At 40.1% G+C, this 18,918-nt stretch overlaps 1 protein-coding gene across 2 annotated transcripts in view; it reads left to right on the top strand.

The window, feature by feature from the left end:
* KCNMB2 (potassium calcium-activated channel subfamily M regulatory beta subunit 2) overlaps nucleotides 1-18,918 on the top strand; it is a 234,427-nt gene that overhangs the window by 69,007 nt on the left and 146,502 nt on the right. Inside the window, exon 1 of one of the 2 annotated variants that reach the window (XM_048863007.2) lies at nucleotides 5,428-5,681. The exons of the other annotated variant lie outside the window; for it this stretch is intronic. The gene's annotated coding sequence lies outside the window, so the exon portion shown is untranslated. Of the gene's footprint in view, nucleotides 1-5,427; nucleotides 5,682-18,918 lie in introns of those variants that run through there. 2 annotated transcript variants of the gene reach the window in all.

The following is an 18,918-nucleotide window of genomic DNA, read 5'->3' as shown; positions in this document are numbered from 1 at the left end:
CAGCATAGCTTTACAACTTGGCTTTACAATTTTCCATCTGGTCTCCTGTACACAAGCTATATTTACTATTCTCCTCTTTAAGACCTCACATAGCTCCAAACTTCTTTCCATCAGCGTTCCTACATTACAGCTTGCAAATCTCAGCTTATTCACTCGTTTAAGAATGGGAATGAAAGATGAGAATGAAAAAAAAGCTTAAAACAAAAAGTAATCCACAAACTTCCTGACTACACACAGGGAGGTATAGAGGACAACTAATTCAAACTAAAGCAACTTTGCTAAAAACAGCACATGAAGTCCTAGGATTGATGAATCTAGTACTGAAGAGGATAAGAAGGGCAATTTGGGAGTGGAATGCAGGAGTTAAATAATCTGTTGGGAAACTTGAAGACTGATAAAATGGCATACATGGAGGCCAAAAGAAGAGTTGCAACAACTAAAAGTAGCGCCTGTGACAAGCTATATAACCAATTAGAAAGATATGAGGTACAGTAGACCAACTATAGACTTGCCAAGGCAAGTGAGACAATGCCAACAAATGTGCTTACATTGGAAATGAAGATGGTATCATTCCAATAAATGGTGAATCAATTAACAATGTTTAGGGTGATTATTTTGAAAGAGAGATGAATGAGGAGAACCCAGGGAAGGAATTAAGAACATGTAAAACTAACCAGGGCATGAAAGATTATGTATAGAAGAAGGAGGCTGCAGGGGCACTTAGGAAAAATGAAAAAGGAGAAAGCACCTGGACCAGATGAAGTCATTGGGAATGGAAGGCATCAAGTATTTTATAGGTTTGTTCAGTGACAGTCTTAAGATAGAAAAAATCCTGGATGAATGGCATAAAAGCTTTGTAGTGCCTATTTTTAAGCATAAAATAGACATTACACCATGTGCTAATTATCATTCAATTAAGCTAATATCACATGCTGTGAAAGTGTAGGAGAAGATTATTGAAAAGCATCTGCATGGAATGGTGGAGATTTGGGAGGGTCATTTTGGATACGTACCAGGAAGGAGAAGTTGATGTCATATTTGTGCTACAAATCTTCAAAGCGAATTTAGAGAAAAGAGGTATGGTCTTTGTGAACCTGGGAAAAGCATATATAATTGTGTACCAAGATGAGATTAAGAGAGGACATGAAAGCAGTCTTCAATTACTTGAAAGGCTCCCATAAAAAAGATGGAGAAAAGTTGGTCTCGCTTGCCGGAGGACAGGACAAGAGGCAATGGGTTCAAACTACAGCATAGCAGATTTAGATTACATCTCAGGAAAAACTTCCTACTATAAGAACAGTAGAGCAATAGAACAGATTGCCAAGAGAGGTTGTGGAAGTTCCTTCACTGGAGGTTTTCAAAAGGAGGCTGGATAGTCATCTGTCTTGAATGGTTAGGCACAACAAATCCTGCATCTTGGCAGGTGTAAGACTAGATGACCCTTGTGGTCCCTTCTAATCTTATGATTCTAACGAGTTTGGTGGAGTTTGTAACAGAGAAGTGTGCCAGAAGAATTTGTCTGTCTTATACAGGAAATATGTATGGTGGAGACTCTACCATAGAGAAAATTCAATGGGGATTACACTAGAGAACTTCCAGTAAGCACTGACCTGCATCAGGAGTCAGCATTGAGCCTCTTTTTTGCCTACAGCCCTCATAGATATGATACATGAGAATATACAAAGGAAGCCACCTTGAAACATGCTGTTCAGGGAAGACTTAGTGATATGTGAAGAAGATTATGAGATCCTGCCAGCCAACCTGGAACAGTGGCAACATAGTTGTGTGCAGGCTGAACTTAGAGGGTATGTCTACACTGTACACTAAGCCCAAGCACTGACTCAAGTTGAAGCCCAAACCCCACTTCCATCCACACACACATCAGTCTGTCTCGGGTCTGTAAGCAATCAGGACCCAGGTCACAGGATCCTGCTAGGGGGTGGAGGGTCAGGGCCCAAGTTCTGCTGTAACTTAGGTCCAAACCCTGTCATTTTGCAGCGTGGATGCAAATCAAACTACAGACCTGAGTCAGAAGGTCTGCATAATGCAGGATGACAGGTTTAACAGCAGGATGACAGGAGTAACAGCCGTGTTAGTCTGTATTCGCAAAAAGAAAAGGAACACTTGTGGCACCTTAGAGACTAACCAACTTGTTTCAGCATAAGCTTTTGTGAGCTACAGCTCACTTCATCGGATGCATCGGATGTATGCATCCGATGAAGTGAGCTGTAGCTCACGAAAGCTTATGCTCAAATAAATTGGTTAGTCTCTAAGGTGCCACAAGTACTCCTTTTCATAATGCAGGAATTAGCACAGCTATGAGATATGGGTCCAGTAAATGTAAACCCAGGGTTACAATGCAGTGTGGACGTTCAAGCACAGGCTTGGAAACACTGAGCCCCCAAGCTTGAGTGTGCAGTGTAGACATACTGTCAGGAATCAGGACTTGAGCAGAGCCAGTCGGGAAGCAGGGTATGTTGTTTCTGGTCTTGAATCCAAACCTGGAGGTCCCCAGACAGCTGCCACATCCTGGCCTCCACCTAATGGCTTCTGAAAACTGATGGGCTGGAAGCTACTAGGGTTATTGCCCCAGTCAAACACCACCCATGGGAGCTCTGACTGGAGGATTGCCCAGCTCCACCGATTGGTCCAGCAATGCTATTTAAGTCAGGAGGAGGAACAGGAAGTTTGTCTGACCAAAAGGTGGTTTCCTGTTGTGGCTGCATTGATCCCTGCTTATGCCTGCCTCCTGCACCCAACCGTGTTCCGGCAATGCTCCTGGCTACTGCCTTGCCCCTGCCTTTGCTCCTGTTCCAATTATGCTCCTGCTCTGTGCTTGATTCTTGCTTCTCCTCCTGCCCTTACACCTCGCCTTCAATCCTCAGTGACCAGTCCTGGCTCTGACCCCAGTCCATGACTTCTGTCCCTGACTCCAGCTTGACCCTTGGCTCTGCCATTTGGCATCTGACCTTAGCTCTGACCCTCAGCTTGCTGAATGCCTGCTCCTCCCACTAGACTTGACTCCAGCTCTGAATACTAGGGCAGACTACCTATATCTCGGTCCCTAACACAGGGTCAGTCTCTGGGCAACCTGATGAGTGCAGCTGGCCTGTAGTAGGCTGCTTGCTTGGTTGGAAGGGTCAGCAGACTGGCTTTTGATCCCAGCAGCAGCAGTGCCTCCAGTTTGACAGTGAACCATTGAGTACAGTTTTTCAACCAGCATTGTACCCACTTTATAGCAAGTTCGCTTATGAGACTATCAAGTGGGCTATGTCAAAAGCCTTACTAAAATCAAGATATATCATGCCATGAGCTTCTCCCCCCTCCCGCTTCCCCCCTCCCCCCCCCCCCCCCCCCCACTAGGCCAGTAACCCTGTCAAAGAAGGATATTAGGTTGGTTTGGCATGATTTGTTCTTGACAAATCCATGTTGGCTATTCCTTATCATCCTGTTATCCTTCAGGTGCTTACAAATGGATTGTTTAATAATTTGTTCCAGTACATTTCCAGGTATCGAAGAGAGGCTAGTCTATAATTCCCTGTGTCCTTTGTTCCCCCCCCCTTTTTAAAGATAAATACTATGTTTGCCCTTCTCCAGTCCTCTGGGACTTCACCCATCCTCCATGAATTCTCATGATGATATACAATGAGGGGGTTGTTTAAGACCCTAGATTAATTAGATGGATATTGGACCAAATTCTGCACTCCAGCAATCTGGAGTAACTCCATCAATTTCAATACATTCACTCGGGTGCAAATCAGCTCAGAATTTCACCCAGTATATGCTTGAAAGGCCAGCCTTTGCAGGGAGAAAATAATTCACCTCTAAATTTGCACCCAGTCCTTGGCTGTCAGGCAAAACTCTCAGCAAAGTAGGCAACTGGTCCTAAATGTGGTGGTGGCTTTTGCAGCATGGACAGGTGCTCCCTAGGAATTGGACTGAATCTACCTATTGGTTTAACATAGGCCCATGATCTCCTCTCCAGCAGTGTTGAGCTTCAGCGATACAGAAGTGACTCACTAGTCCAAATTCAAACCAATGACGCTAAAGGAAAAGTTTCACATCCCATAACCAATCCCCTGTCCCATCTAGTACCCATTAATGATCAAAACTAATACACATTTTCCCTTTGTTACTGGTTTATTAACCTCTTCATTGCTGATTTTTTTTTTTCAGGAATGGACGGGGACAGGGGGTTATTATGCCATCAAATACCACATCTTAATACAGTTGAATCTATTTTTTAACTATCGCTACATTGATCAGCCTTGCTCCCTAATCGCTCAGCTCATGGTTCATTTCCCTGCTTGCTCACTGTGATTTTTTTTTTCATTGTAAATTAATGCTTGTGAAATGCCCTGGATTGAGAGCCCTGGACACTGTAGTCCATTTGTTAATCATTGAACAGTACATTGTGGACACCAGAAGTAGTAGCTTCCCCACCCATTCCTACCAGTCAGTCTCGGCATTGATCTGCACGTTCAGTCCTCTGGCCTCTCGACTGCTACTACCAGCAAAGATGTTTCTGTGCTGGTGGCTTTTGAAAAGTGGATGTTTATTCACACAGAACCGGACCAGCAACACTAAAAAGCCAACCTTGGATCTTTACTGACCTGGGCTGATATTGAACCAGTCACCTAGGAGTGAAAGGCTCCAGAGTCGAATATTCTAAATTTAGTTCTAACGTTTGAGATTTCAGATTTATATTTACACATAAATCATATCTAAAACAGATGTAGGAAAGAACCCTCCCAAAACCCCAACTTTTCCACAAACCATTGAGGCTGTAAAGACCATAAGGGCACTCTGTTTATTCTGCTCATTATCACTGTTTGTTCTGTAGTGTAGCAACTAGTGCATTAAGACTGTAAACTGAGATGCTGCTATCTGTGAATCATAGTCTAATTTTGGTTAAACCTCACAAACACCTATGGCACTAAATAAGCGATTGAAAATAAGATAGTGTAGACGCTTCATCCTTACTGACTTAATACTATATGTGCCTTAGTTAACATTGGGAAGTTTCAGATTTTGATCAATACTTTCACTAACTCTGTAGCAGAGGGTTGGGATGGATAGGGATTTTGTGGCATGAAGATTAATCTTTTCATTTACATTAGTCCTGGGAGCTACCGCACCTTCCATTCCAAGGAGTGAATTTCTCTTTAGTTTCAAAATAATGTGTGAAACTCCTTTCTGCAGAAACGGTACCCTTAGTAAGTTTAAGGATGTCTGATTTTTTTCTCCTCTAACATGAGGATTTAAAAGCAGTGGGGGAAAGGCGTTAGACCTATCACCGCATTTCTAACAGACATCCTGCTACGGCATTTAATGAAAACAGAAATAGCATGCCTATGATAGGTTAATAAATCCTACTTAATGCATGCTTTAAAACACTATGAAACAGCCTTAGCAGAGCTTCAGATAACTAATTTCAAGCATGGCTGTCTAGTGTGCCTGTCATTCCTATTGTCCTTCCAAACTATTTCAGACATTTTGAGCAGGGAGTCTTAAGCTATGAGTTAGCAGGGGTTGTGACATTAATGGTCCAAAAAGGCTCAAGCACCAGGAGGTAAGGATGACAGCCTTTAACAACTGGTGGCAGTTTGGAGGATTCCACTGGATCTCTGTTTGCTAATAATTAGGCTTTGCTCCTGAGGAAGATGTGACAACTACCAGAGGTAGGATTTGCATGTAAAACAAAGGAGTCTGTTGCTGTTTGAGGCTTATTGTTTATGCTTTGCTCTGTGGGTTTCCAAATGCAGCCAGGTGCACAGCGAGAAGCAGTAAGCAGAGAGGGGGTGGGGATGGGGGTAAGGGAAGCCAGGCTGCTTATAATAAAAATACCGTTGGTAGGACTATGTTTTATGGCAGAAATGCCTTGAGGACAAACTGGTTCGAATCTCATAGTCTGCTGAGTGTGCATTCCACGTTGCTTTTCCCATGGAGTACGATGCATAGAGGTCATGAAGAAAACACTTTACCTCTTATCTACCATGCCAGCTAGGTTGTTTCTAAGGTTGGGTTGGGAGTTGGGGGGGGGTCCTAAAATAGGAGGGAGAAGATGTGACAGACTTGAAACCTGTTAGATGAGGAATATATGCTATTAACATATAAAATGTGCCTTGAATGTCCCTGCTGTCATGTGAAAAGGGGAAGTGGAGCATTAAGGGGTGATTTCCCTGATTCAGAACTATTTAAAATACAACCTATTGCCATGGACAGCATAATGTGTCCATCCATTTTGCATAATGAAAGCCTCAGCTGCACTGTTTACATTTAATTGTTTTGCTAGACAAGAACTCTGGTTTCAGACAGGAAAGGTTCTCTGCCTCTTCCCGCCCCCACCCCGCAAGGGTTGTAGCTAGAGATGTAAACGATATTTAGTTAGTTAGATGTTGAATGATTTGGGAGGGGGCAGTGGGGGACATTCAAAATAAGCAACATCAAAAGAAATATTCTCCTTCAAAGGGCTTTTTTATCTTTTAGAGAGAGAGAGAGAGTCCAGAGGAATATGAGGTGCTATGCAAAGTTATAAGCCTTTTACACTTCATTATGTGCTTGGTTTAGCATAACTAGACAGGGAAATGTCAGAAAATCACAGGCTGGGATTTTTGAGGCAAAACAAGGCAATGTGGATTATGCATCTTCCTTGTCTGGAGACAGGTTCCAAGTTTGGGTATTTGTCATTGTATATGACCCTCACCAAGATAAGTAGCAGGAACTTAATGAATGAATGAATACCTTATGTACATGCATATGCAGCATCATTATCATTGGACCTTTCAGTGTCTTTGATCTGAAGATATTGCTTCCTATTTTGATAAATTACTCTTGCTGATGCATTAAAGTTTCATATCCAGACAATAATGCAGAGACTTTGGGATGAGCAGTAGTTAGTGACAAGAGATATTCTGTTTGTGGAAATGCTTCTCAAGGGGCTTTTAAAAAATGCACTTAAAGGAACGGAGAGTCACATTTTGCAGTGAAAGGTACAGTACCACTTGCTCTGCTAAATAATAAAATTAGGGTTAGGATACTGCTTTAAATCTACTGTAATGTGGTTGTCGTTGGATGTACTTTACAGTCCTGTTGTCAAAAGTTCACAACTCAGAGAACTGTTTGTTTTCATGAAATCTTCATTACGAGAAAAAGTTCAGTGTATCAGGAACTTACCAAAAAAATTTGCTTTCAGTCATCATATCAAATGTTTCCTTTCAGGAGAATTTCATTACATTAGAGTACATTATAAGTGGGTCATGATGCAATTCATTTGATAGTGATTTTCAGGTGACATTTTAATGACAAAAGTATTAAACTTGTTTGGTGACAGTAAATGCCGTCTTTGCTAAGGAGATGCAAGAGTAGGTCTAGCCTAGTAAGAATTCCATTTCTCTATATCTGTATCATCTTTTATGAAATATAAATCATAAATATTTGGCATCTGAAGTAAATAGGCAACATTTTCAGCTAAATGTTTTGCTTTTAAGTTACAAATTGGGCAAAGGATTATTTTTACTTGCGTCATGGATAGCAGTCAGAAAATAAGAATAATAGGGGAAACTTTCTCCTGAAAAACATTTTCTAGGGTTTTCTGATAGGCATCAAAGGCCTCATTCATAGATGAGAAATGCCACATAAATTTTAGGGATGGGCAGATATTTATGGAAATAAAGTGTTTTGGGGGGGTTTTCCCCTCCTCGAACCGAACCAGACCTCTTGGCAAGATTCAGAAATGTTCAGTTAACTTTATTTCCAATTTTGCTTTGTGCACTTTGTGGGGAAGGATGGTTGAGTGCTTAGGACACTATCTCAGGAGTTGGGAGACCTGCATTCAATTCCCTACCCCATCACAGCCTTTCTGTGGGAGCTTGGGCTGTAAAATGGGGATAATATCACATTAGCATGGGGCACGGGTCACTTGCTGGAGGATTCTCTGCATCTTGAAGTCTTTAAACCATGATTTGAGGACTTCAATAGCTCAGACATAGGTGAGAAGTTTATTGCAGGAGTGGGTGGGTGAGATTCTGTGGCCTGCATTTTGCAGGAGGTCAGACTAGATGATTATAATGGTCCCTTCTGACCTTAATATCTATGAGTCTATGAATCCCTATCTCACAGGAGGATAAATACACTAAAAGATTGTGAGGGGATCAGATACTGTGGTGCTGGGGGGCCATGCAAGTGCCCAATATTTGAGATTTGAGAAAACAAAAAGAAAAAGAAAACACTGTACAAATGGCGGTTCATATTCTCAGCCTCCCCTCCCCATCATCATTAAAATATAGCTTATTTTTAGGTAAATGACATCACACAACTCTACTTCACAACTTGTCTGAAAACTGAATAATGTATTTAATTAATTTCACCTGCTTTTCTTTTCCTGAGATGTCTACACAAAGATAATCACATCAGGTTCATATGAAGGTTCATGGGAAAATCGTTTAATTCTTGCAGCTCTATTAAAATTAATTTTCAGCATCATACATTGTACGGAATGCTTTCTTCGGCCACATGTGCCAAGTCCCCACCCTCCCTCTGTTCAGTCCCTTTTATAAATCCAGGAGGCCCACAAGAAGTGTGTGTATGTGTAACTGAAACAAAAAACACACTGTCATCTCCATTGCTATATTTCGCCTTGCATCCCATCTTCTTTGTGTCTATCTTGTACATTGGAAGAAGAAAAGCTTGGGGCTGGGAGAGGAGCATCTGGGGAGGAGATTGGAAGAACATCATCACCACAATATAGAGGAGGCTGTGAGGAAGGACAGCAACAGTGGTAAGGAGAAGGGGTAGAGGAGGTAACAATAAAGGGAGCTGGGAGGAAATGCATGGATTGGGGATGTGGATCAATTATGGATATTCAATAAAAGACCTGGACAGTTCTGAATTATGGATCAATATTCTAACTTGAAGTTCTGGTGATAGTGGAGATTTTCCCTGATGATTTATGTTATCACCACACCCTGTCAATGGAAATAGAGCTCCATAATTCACAATTTCCCAGCCCTGTTTTTTATTGTCTATGTAATACATGGACACGTTTTAAGTACAGTGCAAGCCAGGGGTGTTATAAGCCTCAGCCCTCATAATCCGTGGGAGGAACCTTGTACCTGGGAAATATGAAAATCTTGTGACAGTAATATACTAAAAGAAAAAAGGAACACTGGCATGTGGTTAAAAGGCAGTGAGAAATGAGTTTGTGTAAGAACTTCTGTCAAGTGGCTTCTCTCCTGGAAAAAAAATTCAGCTGTCAAAATGTCAAGCTGTTTTGACTTTGTGACAAATGAGGAAAAGAAGTTTATAAAACAGGAGGCCAGGAATATATTTGACTTTGATTTACATTTGCTCTATGCTTATACCAAGTTGGAGGAAAACTTAAATCTCATAGAGACTGGATTTTATTTTCCAACCCACCTTCTGCTCAGGGTAAAATAAAAATCAAGGATTCTGTGAATTAACAGGATTCTTGTAGCTATACAAACCAGCAATGCTGTGCTGTCAGTTGATAGACCCTTCAGGATAAAAGATCCATCAACCCTTTTGATGGAGTTTGGATCTAATCATTCATAGATGCCCCGTATTTGTCCGATGGATGCCAAAGATGTCAAAGATCAGTGCAATAAATAGGCTTCAAGGTGCCATGATGGCAGTTGCCCAGTTTGCACACACACACTTTCAGGAGATTGTACAATCAGTCGTTGTGTGAGCATATTTTGCCAGTGCATTCATTGTGCTGAACCTTTATATATTGTATTGGGAGAGTGTAAAAAAAAAAAAAAAACCCCTAGAAGAATTAGCAGAACTGAAAAAAACAGAGGATGTGACTAGAAAAATGACTGAATCATTTTAAGTGGGTATGAAATTCTGGATCCAAACTCCCCTTTTATTAAAGTTCAGATCCTATTGGCCCGGTTTTTTTCAAATACAACCATCAGGTTCTCAATGTAAAGCTCCCCCCATAGACCAATATTTAAATTATGAATAATCTAGGTGGACCCCAATACTGGTTGTACCACGTGGGGTAATTTTGCGTGGACCATTTTGGCTTTACAAAAAAAAACTTTTAGTAATTATTTTTTAAACTGGAAAATACAAAAACGGTCAAACTGACTCAAATATCTCACACTGTCTGCTGCAGGGATAGGCCATCTGGTCAGTGCTTGGCTACTTCTGGTGCCTGGGGTAGTGCAGAGACTTACAGAGCTGAGCACCCACCATCAAACTCAGCACAAACACCCAGGAGCATTTTGGAGCTGCTGCGCCTTCTTTTGCCTAGACGGGAGGCCACAGCAAAGTTCCTAAAATGCTTGAGGATCTGGGACCTGTTTATTAATTAAGGGTTTATTTCTCTGCAAGAAGAGAGCATCCTTCCAAAGCTCCACGAGTCCTCAACAACCTTTGAAAACTATACTAATCAGTTGCTCCAAGATCAATTAAGCCAGCAACAACTCAGAGAATAGCAAAAGTCAGTTAGCCCAACCTTCCCTCCAAATCCTCACCTTAGTATTGCACCTCAGCTACCCGTTACTCATCTCCTTATGAGCAAGGGAGAAAAGCTGGGCTCTGCAGAGCAATGTGAAGGTTGGCAAACAACTTCTGTTACAGACAAAGAAGGGAGGTGAGTCCCAAAGGTGTGGGGAACTCACTCGTCCAAGATCAACATTCTAGAATGTCAAGACTATTGTAGTCCATTTCCAGTCACAAATGGATCCTTTGCTGACAATCCGTTCCTTTTATAGGTGCTGAGAACTCCTTACCAGCTAGGGTGGCTGGAACAAAATCACCCAGCCTGCAGAACACTTACTGCAATGTATATTTGGTTTCATCCCATCCTCACCAACCAGCAAACCATGTCCCACATGAGTGTAGTGACAGCCACTGCTGACCCCTGTTTCTTATCTACAAGTGGAGCTGCGGCTTATAAATGTCACACCTCACATACACTAGATAGGCTCTAGAAATGAGCAAATAATGTTCCAGAGAGAGAACCTGGAAAAGACCAAATTGGGAATGGTGGGAAGACTGAGAATGTGCCTTTTGGGGCATATTCACTGCTGTCTCCAATTACTGTCTGGTGCTTAAATACCACAGCCTATGGTATAATCAAAGGCAGGAAGAAGAAAAAAATGTTACATGCTTTTTTTTGGGGGGGGGGGTTCTCTTTGTACACAGAATAAAAGAGCCTTCTGTATCTGCTAGGTAATAGTTGTTCTTTCAGCTCAGATAATAGAGACCTGTGCTTTTGATGCTGAAGGTCCACAGTTCTGTCCCCTTGATGACCTGAGGATGCAGTTGAAATAATTCCATTCTGAAACTGGGAAAGCCTTGCTGAGCAACAGACATGAGCAAAGACAGAAAATATAGAAGTCAACAGAATGTCTGTGCTTTGGTTTTCAGTCATCTTGACCTATCTATCGATTGATAAAGCACTAACTTGAAAACTGCTTAAGTGGAAGAGCTATCTATCAGTGGTGACATCGTAGAGGAGAGTAGGAAACTGATGCTGTTGTGAAAATAGCCTCTGTACTGCACATTTGCACAGAAGGTGTAATGATATCTGTTGGGATTTACTAAGGATTGCTAATGTAGGAACGTAGCATTCCAGAAAAGGATACTGAATGAAAAGCATCAATGAAAACTAGGCAACTTTTCAATCCATTTAACAAAGCCCAGGCAGTTCCAGGCATGGGAGACAATCATTGAAACACTAAGCAAAGAAAATAAATTGCTTTGGTTACAGATGAACTAACTTAAGAGTCAGCAAATAAAAAGGATAGGCCTGCTGACTTGTTGCAAACCCTGGTTAATAACACGTCTGGGCAGAGCACAGACTTCTGACAACTTTTTCCCTTTGTATTTGCTGCTTTATCTTGACATTCCACTCTTTCATATCTGTTGTTGATCTCCCAATAGTTAATCTTATCAGATCTATATTTTCCCGCCAAAGAGTGTCACTTGCACCTATCTGTCTTGTCATGGTATTTTTCAGGACGTCCATGACCAAATCAGGTCTTAATTAAGAAGATCCAATCATTTTGTATTAAGCTGATTTTGAAGAATTTTGTTACAGGTAAACAGCCTCAAAGAAATTGCTTTTATCTATTTTTGGTTTCTGCCTTAGACATTTCAAGTAGTTCAGTATAATACTCCCCCACACATCCCCCATCCCACCACGACCAAAACAATCTACAGCCAGTCCTTTCTATAACTATTCCAATTTCATATAAGGAAAATGACTGAAAGCAATTAATTAAAACTTTTTGACTGGGAAGCACATGTGGCTGCTTCTATTCAATGAGAGCTCACAAAAGAACCCTGGTATTTGTGAGCAATGTATCTAATGTATTAGGTGTGAATAGGATTTCTTTTTCAGGTATGCATACTTTTGTGTTCTTCTGAGTGAATACTTTTATTAGTAGACATATTTAGAGTGTTCCAAGTCAAGCAGAGGAGATCTCACTCAGAAACTCAAACTTGATATGTGTGTGTCTCTCTTTTCTCTCTTGCTGAGAGTTTGATGGATTTAGAGTGATGGATTTAGCTGGGACCTGAACTGTCAAAAGCCCTCCAAAAACTTGCAAAGTTCTGTCTAAACATTAGAAGTCCTAATTCTGCTGTTTGATCACTTGACTTGAAGGAAAATCTCCGTTAATTGACTTTAGCAGTATTAGTAACAGGGATATTTCATCAGGCATAACATTCTTCCTTTAAAAAGAAAAGGAGGACTTGTGGCACCTTAGAGACTAACCAATTTATTTGAGCATAAGCTTTCGTGAGCTACAGCTCACTTCATCGGATGCATTCCTGAAACCTCCCATTCTTCCTTTAGCACTGAATTAACTGCTATATACAAACAGGTTTCAGAGCAGCAACCGTGTTAGTCTGTATTCGCAAAAAGAAAAGGAGTACTTGTGGCACCTTAGAGACTAACAGATTTAAAACTAAATAAATTTGTTAGTCTCTAAGGTGCCACAAGTACTCCTTTTCTTTTTGTATATACAAACACAGGACTAAATTTAAGTCCCATTATAGGGGGCTTCCAATTTGGGACCAGTTCTAAAGAGTATGACAAAACTCCATTGACATCCATGAACTTGGATTTGATCAAGGATGCACAGTGGTACTTCATATGCATATAGACATATGTAAACTAAAACCCTGGATCCAAGCACCCCTAAGCTTGAGGGTTGTTCGAAAAACAAACCTAGAACTAAATTTCATAGATGTCATTTTGCTTTCTGATGGATGAAGCCAACATCGCTGAACTTTGGTGCTACAAAATTCAGATCTGGATCTCAATGTTGTGGCTTGTACCCATCCCTAATATAATTCCAACTGACCCATATTAAGAATGCAAACTAGAACCAGGGACCATCATAACTAAAAGCAGAAGTTTTTTCACCTGCCAGCAATAGTACTGATAACCCTTTTACAGCTTCCAGCCATTAAACAGTTTCACTCTTTATCTGTCTATGGATTTTGAATTGCATCCATCTCTCTAACATCTACACACACTTCCCATGTGAATTACATCAACATAGCAAGATCCCTTGTGGACTTCATGGAGTCTTCTGCTCTTCTCCATTCCTTGCCTGGGAAATCATCCAACTCTTCATGGGCAGGTGGAGAAATAGATTTCTTAAACCCTCTTGCTCACTGGATGACTTGCAATTTCTTCAGCCTGCATTAAGATTTGTGATGTTTTCTTATATTTCTGAATATGCAGAATCTCTGTTCCAATTGGCTCTTTTTAAAAGTCAGTGTCTCTCTCTCACAAACACACACATACATATATCAACCCACTGGTCACAAGGCAAATATCCAGATGGCACTTATGTACCATAATAATAGGCAAGAAATACCACTGCACAATTGAAAATTTCAGATTTTTTTGTTTTGTTTGATTAATGGAAATTGAGTGCAGCTAATTTCCCTATTCTCTTCTATGGAAAATCTGTCGGGGTTGAGTTAGAGAAAGTAACAATAGATACAGTTACATAGATAAAATATTGGAGAACATGTCCCCTATTGTCATGTTTTCTCTTTCCATTTAAAATAATGTCAAATTGATCCTCATTCTAGAAGTCAGAAAACTACTGTGTTACCTGTCTGTCTGTCTCCCTGTCAATGGGTTTTCCATAGTGCCCATCACCATAGCATCAAGCACAGTGTGTATATTCTGTAGTCTGGTTCTGTATATATTGTTGGTTACTATAATAAGGATCAAAACCTGCTCATCTTAATCATATGAATATCCCTTTGATAATAATCAAGCTAATTGCATCAGTAAGGCAAGCAGGATTTGGTTCTAAATCAGCGACCAAAAGGATCTAAGTGCTGATAGGTCATGAGTTCTTTTATTATTCTAGTCCTACACACACACAGTAGCCACTATTTTTATCCCAATAAAAGACATTAGTTGTCTCTTTTTGTTGTTGTTCTCCTGAAAAAATTAAAAAGAAAGCATGAGATTTTCAAAAGCACCTAAGTGAATTTGAATCACAAGCCACCTTTCACCTAAATGACTTTGGAGCACTGGTCCCATTGAATTTCACTTAAGTACATTTGCAAATCCTACCCAAAAAATAGGCACATAGGAATCTCGTCCCTATCCATTGGCTCATCTGGTCCAGTATCCTGTCTCTAACTGACCAGTACCAGATGATTCAGAAGAAAGTGCAAGAAAGGCTGTTGTGTAATTGTCCAGTGTGAGCTAAGGGAATTTTTTTCCTAACTCCCTAAGGGAGTGTTTGATTCATGCCTTCTGAAGCATGAGGGATTATATCCCTTAGTTTATCATGTCTAATATATGGATGTTCTCTTTAGCTATATACATTTGTATTTATTTATTTATTTTAAATCCCACTAAGCACTTGGCTTCCATCATATCCTGTGGCAATGAGTACCATGTGCTATGTAAAAAAGCATTGCCTTGAACAAGTTTACATGTGTTGCTTTTCAGTTTCACTGAATGTTCTCTTGTACTATGACAGAGGGTAAATAGGGTGCCCAGTTTGCCTTCTCAATACTACTATTTTGTATTTCCCTGTCATATGCCTTCTTCTTTATCTCCTCTCTAACCAGTCCCAATCTTTTCAGTCTCTCCTCTAATGGAAGTCCCCCTTCACTCTCCTCCAATCATTTTTGTTATCAATCTCTGAATCCCTTTTATTTTTGCTATCGCCTTTTATGAGATTGGATTACCAGAAGTGAACACAGAATTCTAGGTACGGGCAGACAGTTGATTTACATAATATCATAATAATTGTTTTCTATTCCATCCTATGTCCTGACATTTTGATTGCTTTTGCATGTGCTGATGCGTGTTGAGCAGACATTTACATGGGGTTCCCCACAACTACACCCAGGTCTTGTTCCTGAGTTGTTACAGTACAATCAGTTTAGAACCCAGGAATGTGTGTGAGTGGTTCAAATGATTTCTTCCAATAAACGTTACCTAACTTTTGTCAGTAATGGATTTCATCTGCCATCATGCTGCCCATTCACTAAACTTACTAGGTACTCTCAGAAGTTCCCCACAGTCTTCTCTAGTCTTGGCATACTTCAATAATTCTAATATCAAAATGTTTTTGGTATTAGAATTATTGAAGTATGCCAAGTATTCCTATAATTTGTATTCAAATATGGTGACCTAGTGAATTACACTGGAAGCCTCAGCAGTCTCCAAGATGTGTGTGAATGAATAAATATCACAGTCACATCTAACTGCATCTTTAATGATCTTTAGATTTCTTTTTACTGTGATGATTTCCATTTCTTACATGTCTGTCAAAGAGTGTAACAACTAAGTATGCCTAGTTGTGCTAAATACTTTATTAAAGATAATCAGGCAATAAACTTTACTGCTTTAAAATACCCTATCTTGAATTCTACCATCAAATGTGAAACTGCCTTACCCTAAGAAGATCATATGTTAATGAATAGTGTCCTTCAGCTAAGAGGAGCAAACTGCTTTGAATAAAAACCACTGTGAGCCTTTGCCCAGCATTCAGAAAAATCAAACTCAAACACTTCTCCACAGCTCTGAAGTGTTAACTTTCTCTAGCTAAATTTCTCCTTTTGGCTGGTGGTGAGCAAAAGTATGAGATCACACGTTCTGGATCAGCTACAATCTTGAAATGCTAGAAATAATAACAAAAAGAAAAGGAGTACTTGTGGCACCTTAGAGACGAACCAATTTATTTGAGCATAAGCTTTCGTGATGCCGATGAAGTGAGCTATAGCTCACGAAAGCTTATGCTCAAATAAATTGGTTCGTCTCTAAGGTGCCACAAGTACTCCTTTTCTTTTTGCTAATACAGACTAACACGGCTGCTACTCTGAAACCAGAAATAATAACACTTTTACTCTTCAGGGTTCCCTACCAACATTAACAGCCTTGTTTTTAAAGGGGCACTTGCAGCTCAAGTTGACTTTAGTGAGAGCTGGATTTGCACTCTGCAAATCATGCCATAAGTAATTCATCTTCACAAGAGCCCCCTAATGCATTATTTTTATCATCCCCATTTTGCAGGTGAGAAATTTGAGATACAAAGACACTATGACCAATTATTTTTAAGTTCTATTCATTGAGAGTTCCTCAGTTTCCCAGATCAGTCACAAAATCCCATTTTTTAAAAAGTATCCACTAATTTTGGGTGCCTCCATTTTTTTAACTGAAGCATCCAAAATTGATGGACATTTTTTTAAATCACAGGTCTAAGTGACAGAGGGACTCAATTTCTGTCTACTAGACCATGCATATAGCTTGTCAAGTTTTGTGCAGCTTTGTGTGTTATGCAATAGCCCATTAATTACTTTGCATACTCTCCCCTAATTGGCACATATATGTATAAATTAACATTTATATTGCAGTAACAGCTAAAGACCTCAGCCAGGCTGGATCTCATTGTGCCAGACTCTGTACAAACCACAGACTTCAGTTTAAAAAAAAGTTGTGTGGATATAATGAAGGGCATTGGATTGACACCAGATTCCTCTCTCAAGGCTCCCCTGAGTCATGGGAGGCAGAATCTTATTCTTGCTCCCCTGAACATGCATGTAGACAAAATCACAATCCCACTTTAGATTGACAGATTTGATTATATATTTGAAAGCAGGAATGTAACTCCACGTGAATGTGTGTATGTATGTTTGCAGCTTACATTGTACATTATGTTAGTAGTGTGTTGGAAACACCTAAGATGAGCAGAAGATACAATAGGGCAATAATTACCAGGCAGTATTTTATTAATAATTCTGCTGACAGCTCCAGAATTTCTTACAAAATAAAACAGAAATAGTAAGAGGAGATACCACTGGAGAGATCTGGCAGTGTGCAGTATATGAAACTGTAAAATCTGTAAATGAAATACTGTATGCGGTTATGAAAACAGTAACCTCTTAGCCATGTTTTTTTGGTCCTTTGCTCTAGGCAGGCTGTTGTTTAGTTTGCAGAGTCAAGTGCTTTGACCCAGCACCATGAATATCCTAAGAGTATGCTGGCCAATGAGCAATCTTTGTGTCTTTCGACAGAAGGTTGCATTGTATCCGCTGCATACGCACTGTCACACACATACTCTCTCTGGCTGCTTCAGCCTCCTGGAGGCTTTATCCATATTTCTAAACTGTTTAGAGTGAACAGCAGAAAGTGATGAAAGAGTAGGAAAGTAGAAGCTCCAAATGAACTAACATATCAAGATACTGCAGGTTTATTTGTTAGCTATCTAATAACTTTTTTGTGTGATAACTAATATCCTAGAGGTAAACAGACCAATATTAATCTGGCTGGGTAACTGAAATGGTAGAGGAGGCAATTAGAGACCTTAGTGTTTCCTAGCTCCTTCTCTCTTTCTTTCTTTTGGGGGTGGCAGAAGGATATGTTTACAGAGTCACTGGACTTAATTAGAGAGATTGTTACTTGCAGTTAGGATGCAGTGTATAATATTACAAATCCCAAGGTATGACATTTTCATTAATAAATATTCATGCTAACTACTGAAAAATCTTCACTCTCAAGTTGCTTGTGCCTTTCAGACCCTCAAATATATATTTCCCAGGGTAGATTTTTGTTCCCCCAGTATGCAAGATTAGATCTGATATTTCTAACCCTTACACAAGGATAGTTAGTCATTGCTGTTTATCAGAATAGCGTTCTTTTTCCTTTATAATCCGTCTTTTATTTTCCGACATGAGAAAACAGTTACAAATTGTATCTGACAGCAGCTCACCAACGCCTGAGATTCAGATGCTTCCTGCTTCATGTTATCTTTTCTGACAAATCACATAGCTGGTGAAAGAAGCATTTCATCGTAAATTAATCCTATCAGAGTACGGTGACATTGTCCAAATGCCCACACCGTAAAGTAGTTCCATATTCCCCTCACTATCCATCCTCATGTTTAAAAATAATACCAGGGCACAAAGATTCATTATTTAAAAGGCAAGAAAAATAAACATTTTAAAAAAGTTTAAAATGTCAGAAACCAACTAAATGCAGAAAATTTAAAGGTAAGGCTGACATTCTCTTCATCACCAGTGAAAGCAGAGTTATGGCAGATTGTAGAGCCCATAACTGAGAGTAGGGCTCCAGTGAGTGAGGCACTGTGCAAACACAGAGTAAGAGACCATCCCTGCTCAGAAAGATTCACAGACAAAGCTTGGGAGAAAGGAAATGCTGTTATCCTTATTTGTATTTGTATGCGTACATATGTGTTGAGGCAGTAAGGACTAGCTGATAAAGTACTGGATTAGGAATCAGGTGAGTTGGGTTGTATTCCTTGTTCTGCTACTGCCCTGCTCTGTGACCTTGAGCAAGTCACTTTGTGCCTCTGTTTCCATCTGTAAAATGGGGATAATGATACTTACTTTCCTGTTCAAGGTGCTTTGAGATTTCCGAGTGAAAAGTGCTATGTG

The sequence above is a fragment of the Caretta caretta genome, chromosome 9, assembly GCF_965140235.1.
Source record: "Caretta caretta isolate rCarCar2 chromosome 9, rCarCar1.hap1, whole genome shotgun sequence".
NCBI lineage: Eukaryota > Metazoa > Chordata > Testudines > Cheloniidae > Caretta > Caretta caretta.
The sequence above is the reverse complement of the archived record's forward strand: the minus strand, read 5'-3'. Positions and strand labels throughout refer to the sequence as shown.